The sequence below is a fragment of the Callorhinus ursinus genome, unplaced genomic scaffold (genome assembly GCF_003265705.2).
Source record: "Callorhinus ursinus isolate GAN/ISIS: 27379988/994484 unplaced genomic scaffold, GSC_fseal_2.0 scaffold49, whole genome shotgun sequence".
Lineage (NCBI taxonomy): Eukaryota > Metazoa > Chordata > Mammalia > Carnivora > Otariidae > Callorhinus > Callorhinus ursinus.
This window is the reverse complement of record NW_027397111.1, coordinates 3,817,762-3,836,332: the sequence shown is the minus strand read 5'-3', so window position 1 is coordinate 3,836,332 and position 18,571 is coordinate 3,817,762. Positions and strand designations below refer to the sequence as shown.

Sequence of the window (18,571 nt, the reverse complement as noted above, 5' to 3'; positions counted from 1 at the left end):
CACCCAACCCCGCACGGAGTCTCCAAACCCAGCAGATCCCTGCAGTGCGTTCCCACACCGCTCCTCCCCGGGAAGGAAGGGGAGTCTCCCCGGCTCTGCCGCTTGTTGGGTCCCTGCTGGCGGAGCAGTGGCCCGACTGGGCCTCGGATCACAGTTTATGGCAACCCCGAGCTGAGAGCCCGCGACTCTGCTCCGTCTCTGCAGCCGGCTTCCCCGCTCTGATACCTGGGAGCTCTGGCGCACTCAGGCACCCCCGGTCTCTCCGTGACCCCAAGGGTCCTGAGACCACACTGTCCCGCGAGGGTTCCACCCCCCGCTTAGCCACTGCAGCGACGTCCCTCCGCCGAGCCAACTTCTAAAAGGTCCGATTTTGTGCTCCGCGGCTCTATCACTTGCCAGAAGCGGCCGGCGGAGGCCCCTCCCCCGCCGTCTATCCTCCCGAATATCGCCTCGGATTCACTTCTCCGCACACCCTACCTTCCAGTAAGTGATCGCTTCTCTGTTCAGAGAGTTGTTGCTACTCTCCTGTTCGATCTCCTGTTGAGTTCGTAGGTGTTCAGAATGGTTTGATCCCTATTCAGCTGAATTCCTGAGACCAGACGAAATCTAGGTCTCCTACTCCTCCGCCATCTTGCTCCGCCCCCTCATAAGTTTTTTTTGCAAGGATTCATTGAATAATCCGTGTCAAGTGTTTAGGTTAGGAGCAGACACACAGTAAACACTCATTAAATGTTAGCTGCTAACATTAAGCTAGTTCCTATATTTTTTTGGCCCAAACTTTAAATTCATTACTTATATGCTTTTATTGTATAAAATGTTCTCCGTTTCTTCTAAGCCTCTAAGCACTGAAGGGGTTGATTGTAAGTCCAAGATCTGGTCTGCAGTAGAAAGGACATGGGGCTCAGTTATAACCCGACTAACTCCCTCTTTTGAGCCTCATCAGATGGAGGGTTGATTATCTACCGCCTGCCTCACAACCGGGCCGTGCTGGCACCTGGGGTGGGGCAGAAGCAAGGCAAGGTTGATGCGTACTGTTGGACAAGTGATAGTAGCCTACTCACATACCTTGCTTCCAGAGTATGGTTTCTGAGCAAGGCCAAGGGTATGATATTATCTATCATAAGGAGATTTTCCATTTCCCTTGTCGAACCCTGCCAGGTGGTTAAATGACATAGAGAACAGCCGACAGCTTGCTGTGTTCCTGACCCCATTATGCAGCCAGTGTACCAAATACGCCTCCTCTGAAAATAAACAGTTATTCATCAACTTGTCTCTCACTAGCATGGTGTAATTATCTTCCCAAAGTTATGAATGGAATGATAGGTTCCCAACAAAAAGAGCGTGATGGAAAGATGGGTTTCGGCAGCATCAGTTTGTCCCTGGGCCTGACTCTCCCTGGGCTGCTTCTGCCACTGAACACACACGTCTCGAGCCGGCCAACTTCGTGAAGTACATCAGAGAGGGAGGGGCCCTTCTTGGGGACAGTCAGAGCTCTCCGGTGCCCCAAGGGGTTTTGTGTCGCACGGGGGGTGGCTATGGTTTGGGAAGGAGTTATGATAGACCCTGGTTTTCTGACGTAATACTAAATAATAGCACCTCAAATCCCAGTACTATTTCTTTCTTTCTTTTTTTTTTAAGATTTATTTTAGAGGGAGAGAGAAAGAGGGCGGGGGAGGGTCATAGGGAGAGGGAAGAGGAGACTCTCCACTGAGCGCAGAGCCCAACTCAGGGCTTGATCCCACAACCCTGAGATCATGACCTGAGGTAAAATCAAGAGTCAGATGCTTAACCGACTGAGCCACCCAGGTGACCCTCCCAGTATTATTTCTAACAAATATCACCATTCTTCCAGTAGCCAAGCTAGAAAATGTAAATCACCTTGGACTATTTCCTAATCTGTTATCACCATACCTAACCAATTTCGAATTGCTACAGTCACTGTTGTTACCTTGTGTCTTAAGGTTGATCTCCTCTTATCTTCTACTCTTGATGCCTACTTGTAACATACATTCAAATGGGCATGGAATGATTTTTTTAAATTGCAGTGGAGAGGGGGTGAGAATTCCATGGCGATTATATGGCACCAGAATTAACCAGAGATTTAAATTTGTGTAGAGCAATGGCAAACAAAATAATTATGGAGGAAAATAAAGTGGTAGCTATGAGCAGACACTCTTGGCTGTGAGCAGACACAACCTCTCTTCAGAAGGAGGGATTGGCACCAGAAAGTAACAGAGGTGCTTTATTGTTTGGAATCCTGTGTGTTCTAGGGATGTGTTAGAGACCTTCAACGAATTAATGATACCAGCACCTGCTACAAACTAGTGGCAACTCTGCAGAGAGCAATGGAGAGGCTCCCAGGATCTGAAAAGTGCTTTTCTCTTCCCTTTTCTTTGATCAAACATTGGATTTATGAATATACTCACCCCACCCTGCCCCAATTAGAGCAGACTTGTTAGCCTTGATTAGAAGATTTAATATCTATGATATATTTTCTGTGTTAATGAACTTCCTCTCCATGACCTTGTATTTAAAGTACTTGCAAAGAACAGGGAAGACACAACTCTATTTCAGACGACAAGTATTCCCAAATCTGTAGGTTTCGGAAGTGCCACTCCAGACAAGTTTTCCTTGGAGAGGTTGCCTCAAAGTCTTGGGGAAGTGGGTGCTCACCTGTATGTGCTACCATCCTGTCTTCTGTCCGCTGCCATCTTGACTCTGCCCACCCCCTAATCCATCCTCAGCAGAGTTATCTTTTTAAAGGACACACCTGAGCAAGCCAGTCACTGGGAGGATTTCCCCCACTGCCTACAAATCAAACTCTTAAATAAGGTCTTGAAGTCTCTTCCTTTGAGCTGGCTCCCGCAAGCTTGCCGGCCCCATCTCTGACTGTGCCCCTTCTGGCCTCCCTGAAGGTTCAGATACCTCTGGAGTTCAGGCACCGGACCTCCATGATGCAGACTGTTCAGATTGACTTCACACCAAACAAACTATATGCACTTTTGTATTTGTGCTATTACACAGCTCCCTTTATTAGAAATGTTCTTGTCTCTAGTCTCTGCCTACTAAAACCCTAGTTCACTTTCAAGGTTAAATCCTATCTTCTCCATGAGAATTTCCCACATACTCTCAGTCAGTACCCCACAGGACACTCCCACTGTCTTTGTTAGACACTAGTTCATTCTGACTTCTGTTATGTTAGTTTGATCATGTGTTTGCTCATTCCATAAATATTTACTATTGACCTTCTATGTCTCAGGCTTTGCGTCAGGCACAGGAGATAAAACGGAGAGCAAGATCGAAATCAGACACTCTTCCAAACAGCATGGCATGACGAGGACCACCAATCCTGGACCCTAATAGCAGGTACTGTGGGATGAACCAAGGAGTTCCTGGGCAGTGTGACTTGGGGAAGAATAGGTAGAGGTCAGTCAAGCTATCTCACCTTGGTTTCACTGTGAGTGTGCGAGACTTGGTGGGAAAACCAAACTGCTTGGGACAATGGAGGGAATATTTGGTACCTTGACAAAGAAGAGGGCAGAAGAAGGAAAATCCTCAGAACGTAGTTCTTTCTCTAAAGCGAAGAGGCTATACAGAAAAATTAAAATATCCAAGAGCAAGTTGGCTTAAAGTTGCTTTATGTATGGAATTAAATTAGATCATCCATGGAAAGTATTCAGCGCCATTCCTAAAACATACTAAGAATCAATAAAATTTAGTTGCCTAAAATTTTAGTTATTGTTTCTCTAGCCCTTCCTCTGAACCTCTACGAAATCTTCATTCCCATTAAGATTGTCAATCCTCTGGAGCTGGACGTGTTAGGGGAAGGGAGGATTTCGGGAGAATGGGACAAACTACTAAGTCTGGCCTCAGGATGGGCTTCGGGGAAAAAATCAAAGGCTGCCCAGAGAGAACCAGTCACATTTGGGGCATATACCATTTATTGTAAGCCTACCTTGTGCCAGGAACTGGGCCAAGAGCTTGATGTACATTATTTCACCTCATCCTCAAAACACCCTATGATGTAGGTACTATTATCATGCCCATTTTAAAGATGAGGAAACCGAGGCACCAAGAACATAAATGATTTGCTCCAAGTCACACAGGTAATAAGTGGGTGGAGCTGGCATTCAAATCCCAAATCTCCAAAGTTCACCCACTCTACTACTCTGTCCCACGGTCCCTCCACTAACCACAGGCCCCTTGAGGGCAGGAAAAGACAGTGTCGAGAAGAGGCATGGCCTCGGACATTATCCTCATTCTATAAATACGAGAATTAAGACTCTGAAAGTCAATTAACATAACCCATATGTTTTGAAATTAGTTTAGCACTACAACCTTTATCTTCTGACTCCTACTCAAGTGCTCTTTCCATTATAGAAGGCTGACTTCTGTGAGAACAATTCGCATGTCATGCATGATTGCTGTTTCCACTCCTGAGTTGATAGGATCACCAAGCCCCAGCCAGGATTAGAGTCTTCTTCGATTTATGGCCTTTTCTTTTCCGGTTTGGGTTATTCAAAGGTCAGTTGGACTAATGGATGAAGGCTGCTTTGCAGTCTATGTTCAATTTAAAATGTGTGATGCCTGTTAGACTTATTTTTTAAAAGAGAGCTCTCATTGGAGCAGAGATGCTATTTTAGAGATGATTCTGTGATTGGTTTTAGAGAGTAGATCAGATATGATTCAGAAAGATAGTGTTGAAATTCATGACATGTGAAAAAATGGGACTTAAATTCTCAAATGAACTCCTGATAAGAACAAAAAGATTCTCTGAAATAATTCACAGTCTTTTGAGGCTACTGAGAAAGTGCCCAGCCAGGACTGAAAAGTGCATTAATGGTTATTTCTTTATGGCAATTGAATTATAGCATCAATCTCCACCTAGCTTGAATCACACTGAAAGAGGTTATTTTAAAAATTAGATACAAGTGTTCTGGTTTAAAAGGTGGTTGGCTAGTAACCCTTGACCCAACCTCTTCCAACCTCCCAATAAAAGTCTATGAAGAAAGAGAAAATGTCAAAAATGCATTTAAAAACCTGCAGACTAGCACTGACAAACTGCTAGAATCTGGTACTAATTAACACCAACTTGAACGCCAGTGGGATCGGCTTGAGAATGTAGCTTCTGTCCTACCTTTGCTCTGATATTAAAAACAAAGTAAGCCAGCTAGGCTGAAAACAGTAAGAATAATAATAGTATTTACACTGTTAAAAGGTGAAAAGACATGTTAAAATTTTTAAAAGTTTATTTTAGCTAAAGCCAGTTTGAATCAGGAAGTGCCAAACTGGACCTGGTGTGGAGCACTCCATGGTCAGGAGCTCTGGGCAGGACTTCTCAGAGAAGAGGCAGAAGCAAAACAAGGAAATTATTTGATTGGATGTAGCTTAAGCAGTTGCATTATTTGGGAAAGTCTAGTTGGCTGTTTGTGATTGGTTGTTCTTCTTACCCCTGAGGCATTTACAGGAATTGGCTCTGGCTTAGGTTTTGGATTGCTTACTAGGCTACCCATGACCTTAGACCACCTCAGTCCAATGGCCTCCTTGTTTGATTCCTTCAACAACACTTACTGAGTGCTGACTATGCGTGAAGTAGTGCTCTAAGCATTTTGCATGAATTACATCATGCAACCCTCTCAACCACCCTATCAAGTAAGGACTATTACTTTTCCCATTTTACAGATGAGGAAACTAAGGCACAACGAGGCTAAGTGTCTTGTTCAGGGCCACAAAGCTACTAAGTAATTGAGCCAAGCTTAAAATCTACATGTTTTATCTAGTCCCTCTTTCATTGTGTGTCTAGTTCAGAAAGACAAGGTCTTTATATCAGCAGTCCAGGCAGCCATAACTCCACAATGTCCGGTGATAACAAAGTGTATTGTCGTGAAATGTAAGTGCCAAATTGCAAAGCATCAAACCAGATATAGAAAAAAAAATGATTACAAACATAAGAAGAAACTGATAGTTTTACAATTATCTGGGTGATTTCTGTAGACAAATTAGGAGCAAAAAATAAAACTCCACAAAACTGGGTTTATAGAGAATTTGAACAATACATACATATTATATAATGTTATAAACCAAATTATCCCTTTTATTAAAATGCTTGAGAAATATTTACAGAAACAGACCTTACAATCAAAGAAAGACAATTATCATATGATCTCACTGATATGCAGAATTTGAGAAACAAAACAGAGGATCATAGGGGAAGAGAGGAAAAAATGAAACAAGATGAAACCAGAGAGGGAGACAAGCCATAAGAGACTCTTAATCATGGGAAACAAACTGAAGGTTGCTGGAGGGGTGGGGGGATGGGGCAACTGGGTGATGGACATTGGGAAGGGTATGTGTTGTAATAAACACTGGGTATTATGTAAGACTGATGAATCACAGACCTGTAGCCCTGAAACAAATAATACATTATATGTTAATTAATTTAAATTAAAAAGGGGGAAAAAAACCCAGACCTTATACTAGACCACAAAGGACAGTTCAATAAATCTCAAAAAAGTAGAGTATGTTCTCTGCCTAAAATAAAGTAAATCTAGAAATCAAGAAAGTTCAAGGGTAAGGCCCTCAATCTCATGGAAATGAAAAATGCTGTCCTAAAAAACTATCATTAAGAGAGGAAATCAGTGGCACAATTGAAGATTATTTAGAAAATTGCAGTAAGACTATAGTACATCAAAACTCATGGGATATTGTCAAAGCTATCCTCATAGGAAAATTCATAGCATAAAGTGATTTTATTATTTAACAACAAAATAAAGCAAATAAACTTTCTTCTTGAACTCAATAACTTATAAAATAAACAGCAAGGTAAATAAACATGAGGCAGAACAAACACTGTGCAATTGATAGATGTAGAGACTATAGAATGATTTTCTTTGTGTTCCAGTCCGAGGCTCATTTTCTGTCATCTTCTTCCATAGAAGCTGGAAAGTAAAATAACTAACTTCCTGGGGTCCTCTGTAGTTACAAGTGGCCATGTGAAAAAAGTCTTAACCCTGAGATATCAGTGGAGGATGATTGACGGGGCTTCTGGGACCCCCTCTTGCTTTAATGGTCAAAGGGGTACAGACAGAGATGATTTAGTGCTTTACCCTTCCCCAACCACATTTTCTATCTTGACAGTGCTTCTGATATCTGAGGTCATAATAACCATCTTGTGACCAGGAAGCCACCAACATGAGGAGAAAAGCTAAAGGGTTGGGGATGGTAAATCTGAAGAACAGAATGAGACTAGATCCCAGAGACCCTGGTGAGTAGCTGAACAATGCCAGCAACTACCCACTCTGAACTCATGATTATGTTAGAAAAATAAATGTTTATTTGAAGCCACTATTAGTTTCATTTTGTGATGCAAGCAGCCAAATACATTTTTAACTTGTATACAAATCAAAGAGCTGATTCTGAAAATAAAAATAAAACTTCTGGCAAATCTAAGTTTTAAAAAGAGTGACAAGAAAATAAATAAGATTAAGATTTATACCAGTGTATCATAATGAGAGAGAGAATTTTACAATTTTAAGAAAACATCAGGCCAATGAAGTCAGCAATCTCAAAATGGATCTTTTGCTATAGAAAAGAGAATTGAAAAAGAATCATTGTATATTTGGGTTTTTTATTCCCTTCTAATTATTTGTCAGGAGTTGGTCAGGAAAATGAAGCACTCTGGGTATTTTGAGGAGAATGTGATTTAGGACAGGAAACCATATGCTTAAAAAACTATTGGAAAAACAAAAACACACAAAACCACTGGAAGAGGCAGAGAAACGAAGGCTAGGGAAGCTGGCCGATAGCACTCAGGTTCTTGCTGGCTTTCAGAGAATCAATAAGTTGCTACTGTCTCCCCATTCTGCAACTGCAGGAAACCAACCGCTGTCAATGATCACAGTTGCCTTCCCCATCAAGTGGGTATCTCTGGCGGGAGAGGCCCTGAGGCCACTGCACTGCAGGAGGAGAAATAACAGCATACGTTTCCTTCTGCCTTTTAAATCTCATAGTGAGTGCCTCTCATTAATAGACTGTGAGTCAGAACCCTGCCTGCAAAGGATCTGGGGAAATGCAGTTCTCAGGTTTCTACCCCCCTATAATGCAGAGAGCATAGAAAGGGGAGGAGAATGGTACTGAGTATCAGCAGCCATCCTGGCACATTTATTTATTTTATTATTAAATATTTAGGAAAACATGAAAAGCTCATATTCATTCTCCCTCTGTGTGTGTGTGTGTGTGTGTGTGTAGTGATTATATATTTTATATACTTATAGAACAATTATATAATATATAGAATAATTATATATGATATATAAATACATACATATATATGCCCATGAAATTCCCATGCTATATAACTGTGCACACCCCCCAATATATTGTATTAAAATTCTAGAAACAGAATTATGTTCAAACAGGTTTATGTACAGATAATTTAATGAACAGATTGTTTATGGAAGTGTGATTGAGCATTTAGGAAGTTCGCATAAAGAGAGGTATTCCAGACTAGCAACGATGGGAAGCCATTACCATCCCAGTCCTGAAAGGGATGAAGGGAGTGTGGAAGTTTTTAAGGACATCCACAGATTTTTTGCTACTTCTCTCTAGAAGAAATAGCATTTAATTCCCCTCCACTTGAGTGTGGGCTGGACTTAGTGACCCACTTCAAATGAACAGAATGTGGCAGAAGTGAGGGTGTATGACTTACAGACTAAAAGGCATGTGGCTTCCTCCTTGTTCTCTCTCTGGATCACTTATTCTGGGGGACACCAGCTGCCATGTTGTAAGACATTCAAGCAACCCTTTGGAGAGACCCACAGGATCGGGACCCGAGGCCTCCTGCCAACAACCACATGTGAGAACTTGGAATCAGATCCTCTAGCCCCAGTTAAGCCTTCGGATGAGTGCAGCCCAGCCAGCATCTTGGCTGTAACCTCAAGTGAGACTCTGAGCTAGAACTACCCAGCTGAGCTACTCCTAGACTTCTGACTATCACACATTATGAGACATAATAGTGTTGAAATTTGGGGGCAATTTGTTATACTGCAATAGAGAACTATGCATGGAAAAAAATGACATCCTTGGAGAAGATTTGAATGGTGGCAGAGGGCTCCTGAGCGGAAACTAGCCATAGAGGATATGGCTGTTGTCACAGCCACTGGGCCCAGGCTCAGGGGAGAAGCAAAAGAAAGCCCTCTGTCCTCTCTCCTCCTGCCCTTCAAACTTCTGCCAGTGCAGACGCTGACCAAGCCCAACAGAAGCCAGAGGGCAGGTGAGCCCCAGTCTGTAAAAATTAGTCACAGGGCACAGAGCAGGGCTGAGCTGGTCAGAGGATGAATCTTATGGTGTCAACAAAGAATGATCAAGACCTGTTTAGACCAAGCTTACTCATGAACAGTATTTTGATCAAGTCAGAGAAGGACAACCACTAGGAAATACAGGACATAAGGAATATATCATATGGGTTGGACCTTATGCAATCGTGGGTCATGGGAGCTGGTTACCCAAATTCTTTATGGCTGCTATGTTTGTGTCTCAGGCTGGAGCCTGAAGTCAGCAAAGCAGGCAGTGAGGAAAGAAAGATGGATGTTAAGTGTGGGCAGCAAGAACTAAAGCCTGCAAAGATGGACTGGAATCAACATCAGTCTCTCACTGCCCCCAAGTCTCCAATTTTAGTAATCGAGCGATCTGCGTGAGAAATTGGTCCCCTTCCGGTGGAGCCGAAATGTATCCAGGCCAGGGGTCAGTGAAACTGAAGGTGTGGGCCCACCAGCAGATGGAGTTGCTGTGCACCAGGCTGCTGTCCCATCCCAATCAGGTGAGCCAGCGGAGCAGTGACAAACTCTGAGTGCCACTGATGCCTTGTGCCCTGCACTGACCTGTGAGTGTAATGAGAATAGGGCTCGGGCTTCACTTCTGCCTTCCCAGTCTTACACCATTGTCTCTTGTGGCCCACCTAACCCAGAACTATGCAGGGAAGGCAATTCTGGGAACAGCACCAGCTACACTAAGTTGATATAACACAAATCCGCCACAAAGTTGCAAAAGGGAAAAAATATAATAACAGCAAAATGAAGTACTAGGAGAACTATCTATCCCAGTGAAATCGGGTGTGCTCCGGGGAAGCAAGGATAGTTTCATGTTAGAAAAATCTAATAATACATTAACAGCAGTTCAGTAATCTCAATGAGAAAAACCACATAATAATCTCAATAGGTGACAAAAAGATGCTCAGATAAAATTCAACATCCATGTCCGATTTTTAAAAATGCCCATAGAAATCTAGGAAAAAGAAGAAACTCCCTTTAACGTACAACATCGGATATTGAAAGCCTGTCCCACTCCTAATGTTGACCAGAAACATTTCCATTAAAACCAGGAAGAGGCAGAGATGCTGCATGTCTGTATTGTTATATATCACTGTTCTAGAAATTCTATCTGATGCAGTGAGACATCAGGCAGAAATAAAAGGTAAAATTATTGGAAAGGAAGAGTCAAAATTACTGTTATTTGCAGACAATATGATGATACATCTTCAAAAAAAACTGCAAGAGGATCAGCAGGAAGCTCTTAACATTAATTCAGAACAAGTCAAGTGGTGGCATACAAGAAAAATGTACAAAATCCAGTAGTTTCTTCTGTGCCAGCAATACCACTCAGATAATATAATGAACAGAATTCAATCATAATAGAAACTAGAACACATTAAATGCCCCATGACGTTGGCATTTTTGAGAAATACAGATCATTGATTTTGTTGAATGTCTCTTAATTTGGGTTTGTCTGATGTCTCCCCATAATTAGATTCAGGTTATGCATTTTTGGCAGGAAGATCTCAGAAGTGATGTTGCGTCCTTCTCTGTGCATCCTGTTACGAGGAACATGATGTCAGCTTGTCCCATTAATTGATGATACTAACTTTGATCTCTGTTAACGTGGTGTCTGCAAGGTTTCACTTCTGTGAAGTTATTATTTTTCCCTTTGTAGTTATTAAGCACCTTGTGGGAATTGATTTTGAGACCACATAAATATCCTTTTTCTCATTAAACTTTCACTCTTTGTCAACTATTTTCTATGACAATGCTGGCAAGGATGTGGTGAGATGTATATGTACACAGTGCTGGTACGAGGATAAATAGGTCACATTCTCTGAAGAGCACTTGAGTATGCTTAGGAGGAGCATTAAAAGATGTCATAGTCTTCAGCACGCCTGGGTGGCTCAGTCAGTTAAGCATCTTGCCTTCGGCTCAGGTCATGATCCCAGAGTCCTGGGATCCAATTCTGCATCGGGCTCTTTGCTCAGCGGGGAGCCTGCTTCTCCCTCTCCCTCTGCCTCTCCCCCTGCTCATGCTCTCTCTCTTTGATTAAAAAAAAAAAAATGTCACACTCTTTGAGCTCATATTCCAACTTCTAGGGAATCTATTCTGGGAAGGATGAGTATCTGAAATGTGGCCAAAGAAGGACTGTTTTCATTTCAGAAATATTTATAATATGGAAAATTTGCTAACATGATAAATGGCCAACATAGGCAAGTGGATAAAGAAGTTATGATAGTTCTATATAAAGAAATAATATACAATCAATTGCAGTATTCTTAAAGATTAATGGGAAAAAATAGTCACTGAACACTGTTTGAAGTTAGGGGTTTTGATCTGCACACACACGATGTGCTTATGGGGTAGTAGTTTTTTGTAAATATCTTTTTCAAAATTGTAATAGTATCTGTTTCCAAATGCAGGTAATTTTCAGTTTCTTTTCTATTTTGCTGTATTTCCTCAGTGTACTAAATACAACATCTTTGCATTCTTTTTATAATTGAAAAAAATCTTAATAAAAAGCACTAGGTACAAATTAACTTTTCTGCACATTTTCCTTGTACACATTTGCCATCAGTATGTTACCTCCCCTGGAGTCAGCAACAAAGAGTTAATGGAACAGCTGACAAAGCAGGTAAAACCACTTTGCTGTGTTTGGTTGCTGTTAAACTATGACGTGTAATCCTATATGAGTATATCCATCTGGTCAGACCATTTTCTTTATTAATCTCACACATTTAATCAGCAATTCACCCAATAGTTTGGCAATATTTTATAATGGACAATGTACTTTTGTATGCATTATCTCATTTATTAGATGCTAAGCTTATTTAGGTCATTTTAATCCAACTGTGAAGAAAACCTTAAAAATTTCATTGAAAACTCAAGTCACTTAGCCTCTTTAGAACTCTCTTCCCTTGCTCTAAGCACCCTGCAGTAGGAAGGGCATGGGCCTGAGATGCCACAGACCAGGGTTTGAGTTGTCTTTCTGCTCCTTATCAGCAGTGTGACCCTTGTCCAGTCACTTCGTCTCTCTGTGCTTCATTTTTCTGGTCTTCGAAACAAAGGGCTCCTAAGGTTCCATTTTAGGTGTGTTAGTCTGTGATTCTGATAGGATGTGTCAGTTCCCTCCATGTCCAATTTGCTTGGTTCCTGTGGGTCACTGCAATGTCAACAAACATCAGTGTGTCTGCAAACATCATCCCACAGATGCATCTTAACAAGGTCACCCTGGAAGGGGACTGTGCTCTGTTCTGTCCTGACAATCCTGAGCACCAGGCAAAACTGCATTTTCACTTCATTTCTCCAGAAACTTGGGACCTCTCCCTAGCACGGCCCAGTTCTTCAGCCCCTTGGAAGACTGGGGGCCACACTGCAGCAAACAGAACTTATAAATAATTGCACGGCTATTAGGCATTAAGCAGGAGGGCAAAGCACAGTCTTCCAAGCTCAATAAACAATGTCTCAAATAAACACTTCCCAGTGAGTTGGGAGAAATAGTTGGTGAGGGGAGTTCATGCCCCCAATTCCTCTCAAGGAGACCATGCCTTGAGCAACTGTTCACAAGAATATGCTTTTCAATTGACCCTCACACTAAACCCCGTTCCACCCAAGGAGACCTATCGCACTTTTAATAAAATGAGCTCCTTATAGAACAAAATTTGATTAATTCTCAAGTTGCCTCATCTGAGGTCTGCTTTGGAAAAGGCTTCCTAACCTTGCCAAGTTTTTAAAGCCTCCAGTAGTCTTTGTCAGAAGAGGATTTGGGAATAGAATATATTTATTTAGGACCAAGCACAGTGTGGTTAAAGCCAATTATATCAATTAGCCCACAACCATCTTGTGAGCCATCTTATCTTCATTTTGCCAACTGAGAAAAATGTCTCAGATTAAATGAGTTCCCCTAGGTCACACAACCAGACAGATCTGCCCAACAGAATCTATGACCCTTCTGCTGCACTGTGGCTATCCAGATCTGAGGAATTCTGGGTAAGTTTCAATCGGCCTTCATTCTATTGCTATAGGGCCATTTATTCATTCAACAAACATGTATCAAGTGCCCCCTATATGTCAATATCTTCGTCCATTCTGGCTGCTGTAACAAAATACCACACACTTAATGGCTTATATACAACAGAAATTTATTTCTAACAGTTCTGGAGGCTAGAAGTTCGAGATCAGGGTGTGGGCACAGTCAGGTTCTGTGGAGGCCACTCTTCCAGGCTGCAGACTGCCAAGTTCTCAAGGCATCCTCACCTGGCAAAGAACCAAGCAGAGGAAGCCTGTTCCCTTGTGACTCTTGCATTGATCCCATTGTGGGGCTCTACCCTCATGACCTCATCTAATGCTCCCAAAGGCCTCTCCTCCTAATAACATCATAGCAGCTGGGGGTGGGGGAGGTAGAGTTTCGACATGCGAATTTGGGGGGCACAGACTTTCAGTCCACAACAGTCGGGAACCATACTCGGCCCTGGGAATTCATTTTTGAACAAAATAGAAAAAGTTGCCCCCTCTGTTGGAGTTTACCTGCCATGAGGAAGACATATGGTGAACAGAATGAACAAATAAAGTGCCTAGTGTGTGAGGGGTAATGTGTGTTATGGAGAGTGGTGGCATCAGTGGACAAAGAAGATGGGTTGGGACATGGTTGATTCTGAGATGTCTGTTAAACATCCAAGGGGAGGATGAGCTGGAAGACATTTGGAAATATGGTCTGGAGTTCAAGGGAGAGGTGAATGAAGGCACTTCCCTATGAAAAAGAGTCAGAGGAGAAATCCTAGGATTTTTTTCTATTTGTAGTTTAATAACTCCCAGTCAGCCAAGTCTGAGCAAGTGCAAAGGCCTGGAGGTAAGAGAAACACTGGGCGTTGGAAGAAATAAAAGGCACTTGGTGCCGCTGGAGAGTGGGATGTCAGGAAAATGGGAAAGAAAGAGGGGAGAGGTGACCAGAGAAAAGGTTCAGAGGATCATGAAGCGCTTGGCTTCGCTGTGAGGAGAAGAGGACTGTGAAAGGGAGAAAGGAAGGAAGGTGAGGACTCTGGCTGCAGGGAAGGGTGAGACTGGGAGGCAGGGGTCCCCCAGAACCTGCTGCAGGAGCCCAGGGGCGGGGGAGAGAGATCGGCAGCCTTAGGCAAGATGGAGGCACGGGATGGAGACAAGGGAGGAGTCCACTCAGGCTTGGTCACAGAATGACAGGGCTTGGTGATGGATCGGAAGTGAAGACTGCACAAGAGTGAGAAGGGGGTGCGTGACAGTGCACTCACCAATGTGGAGGTTCAGGAAGGGAAGCCAGTTTGGAAAGACCAAAGGTAAGTTCAGTGTTATATATATATCGTGTTAGAGGTGACTGGAAAATCCAGGTAAACAGTTGGGTGTGTAGGTTCGGAACTCATGGGCAAAATCTGAAGTACACAAATCCAGCGGGGCGTGGGCGGAAGCACACACACACCCCAGAATGGATGGGGGGTCACCCAGGCTAGTAAAGAGCAAGTTGAGGGAAGAGGACAGAACCCCATCAAACCCTACATTCACCATAGGCACCCTCTCAGTGTATCCTCTTAAAAACCCAATGAGTTCAGTTTTATCTTTTGTCAAGTCAGCTTACATGTGAATTACATATCTATTACACGAGGGGCACCTACTGCCTGAAAGCATGTAGAGAAAGTTTGAATACTATCATACAGTCTTTCTTCAATGCTAGAATTATGTAATATCCCATACAGGTGAAAATGAGAAGAAACTACCCCCCCCTTTTTTTTTTTTTACAATTTTTAAGGCAAGGATATTGGGACTGATACTACAGTTTAGATTGAGAGTCAGGAAATTTATCGATATGGTAAAAGTCAAGTTAGAGAACCCCAGAAATCAGATAGGACATGGAGGTTTTGATATGTGAAAATGGGCTTTTGGTCAATTAAGGTGAAAAGAGTAAGAAGATTTTCTTCGTGTTCCTTCAGGAACAGTAGTAATCAGTCAGGAGACATGGTGGTTGGACAAAGAATCATCCCACAAGGGGAAATATCACAAAATGCATAGTATTTTGTTATTTTTAAGTTCCCTTCTTGTAGGAGTTCATGGCGGGAGAGGGACAATATTTCTATAGAATCTCAGGAAAGCCTTTCCATGTGGGTTGATCCCAAATACATAAGACAGAATAGAGGCTTTTGAAAGGAACCTTTAAAAATAATGGGTAAGTGTGGTTTCTTTTCTCTCTCTCAAAAAAATTGTTACACGGTGTGATTTTAAAACATCTTAAATCCCCAAACAGAAACCAACTAAAATGCAATAATTTCATTGTAGGATGCCCCTGAAAATAATATTTAACCCAGTAACTGCTCATCAAAGTGAGAACGATTATATGCTAGAATGGCACCTGGAGCGCATTCCATGGTCCGCGCACAGCTGGCTACTGCAGAGCGTCCCGGGAGCAAGCTCCAGGCTTTCAATGCCATTGTGTAAGTGTTCACGTTCAGCTTAGCCATGAGATACAGCTCCTACATTTTTACACAGTAGAAAAGAAAGCTATTTTCCAAGTTTGTTTCCACAGCAACAACATTCCATATTGTCTTCTTCTGTATCTAAACATGATTGAGCTTCAACCACAGGGAGTGGAATAAAATCCTTGCAAAATAACCAGTTGAGACCGACTGTGAGGGTGAAATCTCCAGTGGTCACATTCATTCAACAAGCAGTGATTACCAGCCTACCCTAGGAACTGTGCAAGGCCCTGGAGATGTGGGGTTGGAGAAGACCCAAGGCCAGCCCTCTGGGTCGCCTGAGACTGGTGAGCTAGGTGTCCAGGCAAAAGGGTGGACACAATGCACACATAGTATCACATGTCCTGTAACAGAGGCAGAGTTGGAGTATTAGGAGGGAACCACTAACAGCCCAAGGAATTCACGGGTATTTTACCTAGATACTGAATAACTGACGAACTTTCCCCGGAAGAGTGAGAGAGGAGAGAGAGAGAACAGTTAAAGCAAAGGGAAATGTATGTGAAAAGCACGCAGATAGTAGGAGAGCGATGTCACAGAGGAAGGCAGTGTGGGATGGCAGGAAGAGAAGCAGAGTGGAGGAAATGGGGAGCAGCATATGAGACTGGGAAAGCAGCAGGGGTTGTCTGGGAAGGACCCTATGCTCCTTACTAAAGTGTGATGTAGATGATGAGGACCCATGGAACCCACTAAAGCAGAGGTGTCACCCTATCTCTGCTAGAATAGTCACGTGAGCTGCAGAATAATCACTGGGGATATTTGGAAGAGCTGGGGGGAGGGGGGCAGAGGTAGAGAGATGCAGCTAAGATCTCCTAGTTTGTATGAAGATTTGGGAATTTACCAAGATGTAAAAATACCTGTGTAGGCTTTGGCTCCTAATAGATCACTCAGTAAAGGTTGGTCCGCTTTCTTTGACCTCTTCTCCCTTTCCCTCCCAGTCCTGTTTAACCCCAGATTGGGCAGATGAGCTGGAGTTAATCCTTTGCTGGGGTTGTGCAGACAAGAAATTTAGGCATGACAAGAAAGATCACTAGCCCAAGATTCTACCAGTGGGGGGTGGCAGGATTGGAATTTGGAGCCAGGGCCTCGGACTCTAGAGGTTGGGTGTGTAATTACCACCCTGTGCCACCTCTAACTGCGTGGGAGGTTTGTTGTCAGAATGAAATGAGAGAATTAAATGTCTCTGGCTGAGATGATGATAGAGTTAACCCTTTGATTGATTCCTTACTCCTCTCCCAGTATCTGTCCTCCTGGTCTGTGACCATAATCTGGTCACTTCCCATTTTTCAGAGGCTCACATCGGCTCCTGCGTTCTGTACTTACCCTCACCCCAAGGCTAGAATCACTCCCTACAGTCTTTAGATTTTCTAATCCCAGACTAAGCACACACTCTCCCAGCCCTTTTCATGAAATACACCTCCTATTGGCCCTTTGTGAAATATCTGAACCTCTTTATACAGCCCCTGGTACTCTCTCCCCACCAAGTAAGTACCAAAAGTGGGAAGCCACAAAGCTCCTCTTGACCAGAGATCTTGCTTGTTACAGCGACATCAGGTCATTGTTGCTAAGAGGCCACTCTATCTAAAACTGTCCCACCCCGAGTTCTGAGCCACTTGGCCCAGGAGGGTCCAGTTGAGGGGCTGGCCAGTGGCCGACTCAATTCTCTTTCTCTCTCTTGCTTGAACTGAAATGAGCTGGACCAAACAGGGAACAGCTGAGGGACCATGCAGTCCCTACCCTTAGATCCTGCCTTTCATTTATACTGACCCTTTGGCTACACTCTCTGCCCTTGGGACCCAAGAGATATCCCCTGTCTGCTTCCAATACGCTCTCTCCTGGGGTTTGTGTCATTTTGAATGGGTTTTTATTTCTTACCATCAAATAAATATTCCCTGACTCTGCTATACAACCATGGGCAGTGTTTTCAGGTATGAATTTTATGTGTGCTCAATTGTAAACCCCATCAGAGCCAGATTTTTTAAAAATGTTAGGGGGAGTGATCCAATCCATACTGAGACTCAGCACTGAAAGTACCTTTCTTTGTTCATAGCTTGTAATGATGTAAAACAGGCTGTTTCCGTTGCCTCCTGGTTTTGTTTTTCTTTTTGTTTTAAACCTCCAGCTAGCTCATAACAAAGATCTCTACAGAATCTTCTCCCACTTCTAGTAGCCTTACAATATTTGACCAGCCTCAGTCTGACCATATTGCTACGTATGAGAACTCATTGTGATGGCTAATTTTTTTTGGTAATGTGCTACGAATTTTTTTATAAGTGCTACGAAAAATGGTACTGGAGAACATACATGTGGGGTAGGGGGCCACCAATAAATTTCAGGATTCAGATACCGCATCTGTTTATAATTGTCGTAAGGCTGCATGTGCACGTGCACCCCCCCCACACACACACGTGCATAGCAGGATTTTACAGCACAAAAGGCAATATCTGACTTTTGAAAATCTGTCCTTTTTGATTTTGACAGTGAGCTCTGCCAGGTGGTCAATTTGAATGACCATTAATCAGTGCGATGGGTTGTCAAAGGAGTCAAGAATCATTAGGAAAGAATTGTCCCTGAAAGGTTTTGCAATTTTCTAAATTTATTTTTATCTAAAGAGACTCCTGAGACTCCACGGTGGCATATGTGTCCTATTTACTCCATCAGAACCAGGGTGGTCTAGCACAGATGCACCAGTGAGGGAAAAACTCAGTAGGGCTGGAGGCAGCCGCATTCTCAGGGGTCAGGGCTGATTACAGCAAATGGTTG

The 18,571-nt window shown here is 42.9% G+C and overlaps 1 long non-coding RNA gene across 1 annotated transcript in view; it reads left to right on the top strand.

The window, feature by feature from the left end:
• LOC141370878 (uncharacterized) overlaps positions 1-18,571 on the top strand; it is a 76,564-nt gene that overhangs the window by 52,303 nt on the left and 5,690 nt on the right. Inside the window, exons 3-5 of the long non-coding RNA XR_012375349.1 lie at positions 3,260-3,366; positions 7,138-7,264; positions 9,539-9,817. This is a non-coding gene — a long non-coding RNA (uncharacterized lncRNA). The remainder of the gene's footprint in view (positions 1-3,259; positions 3,367-7,137; positions 7,265-9,538; positions 9,818-18,571) is intronic.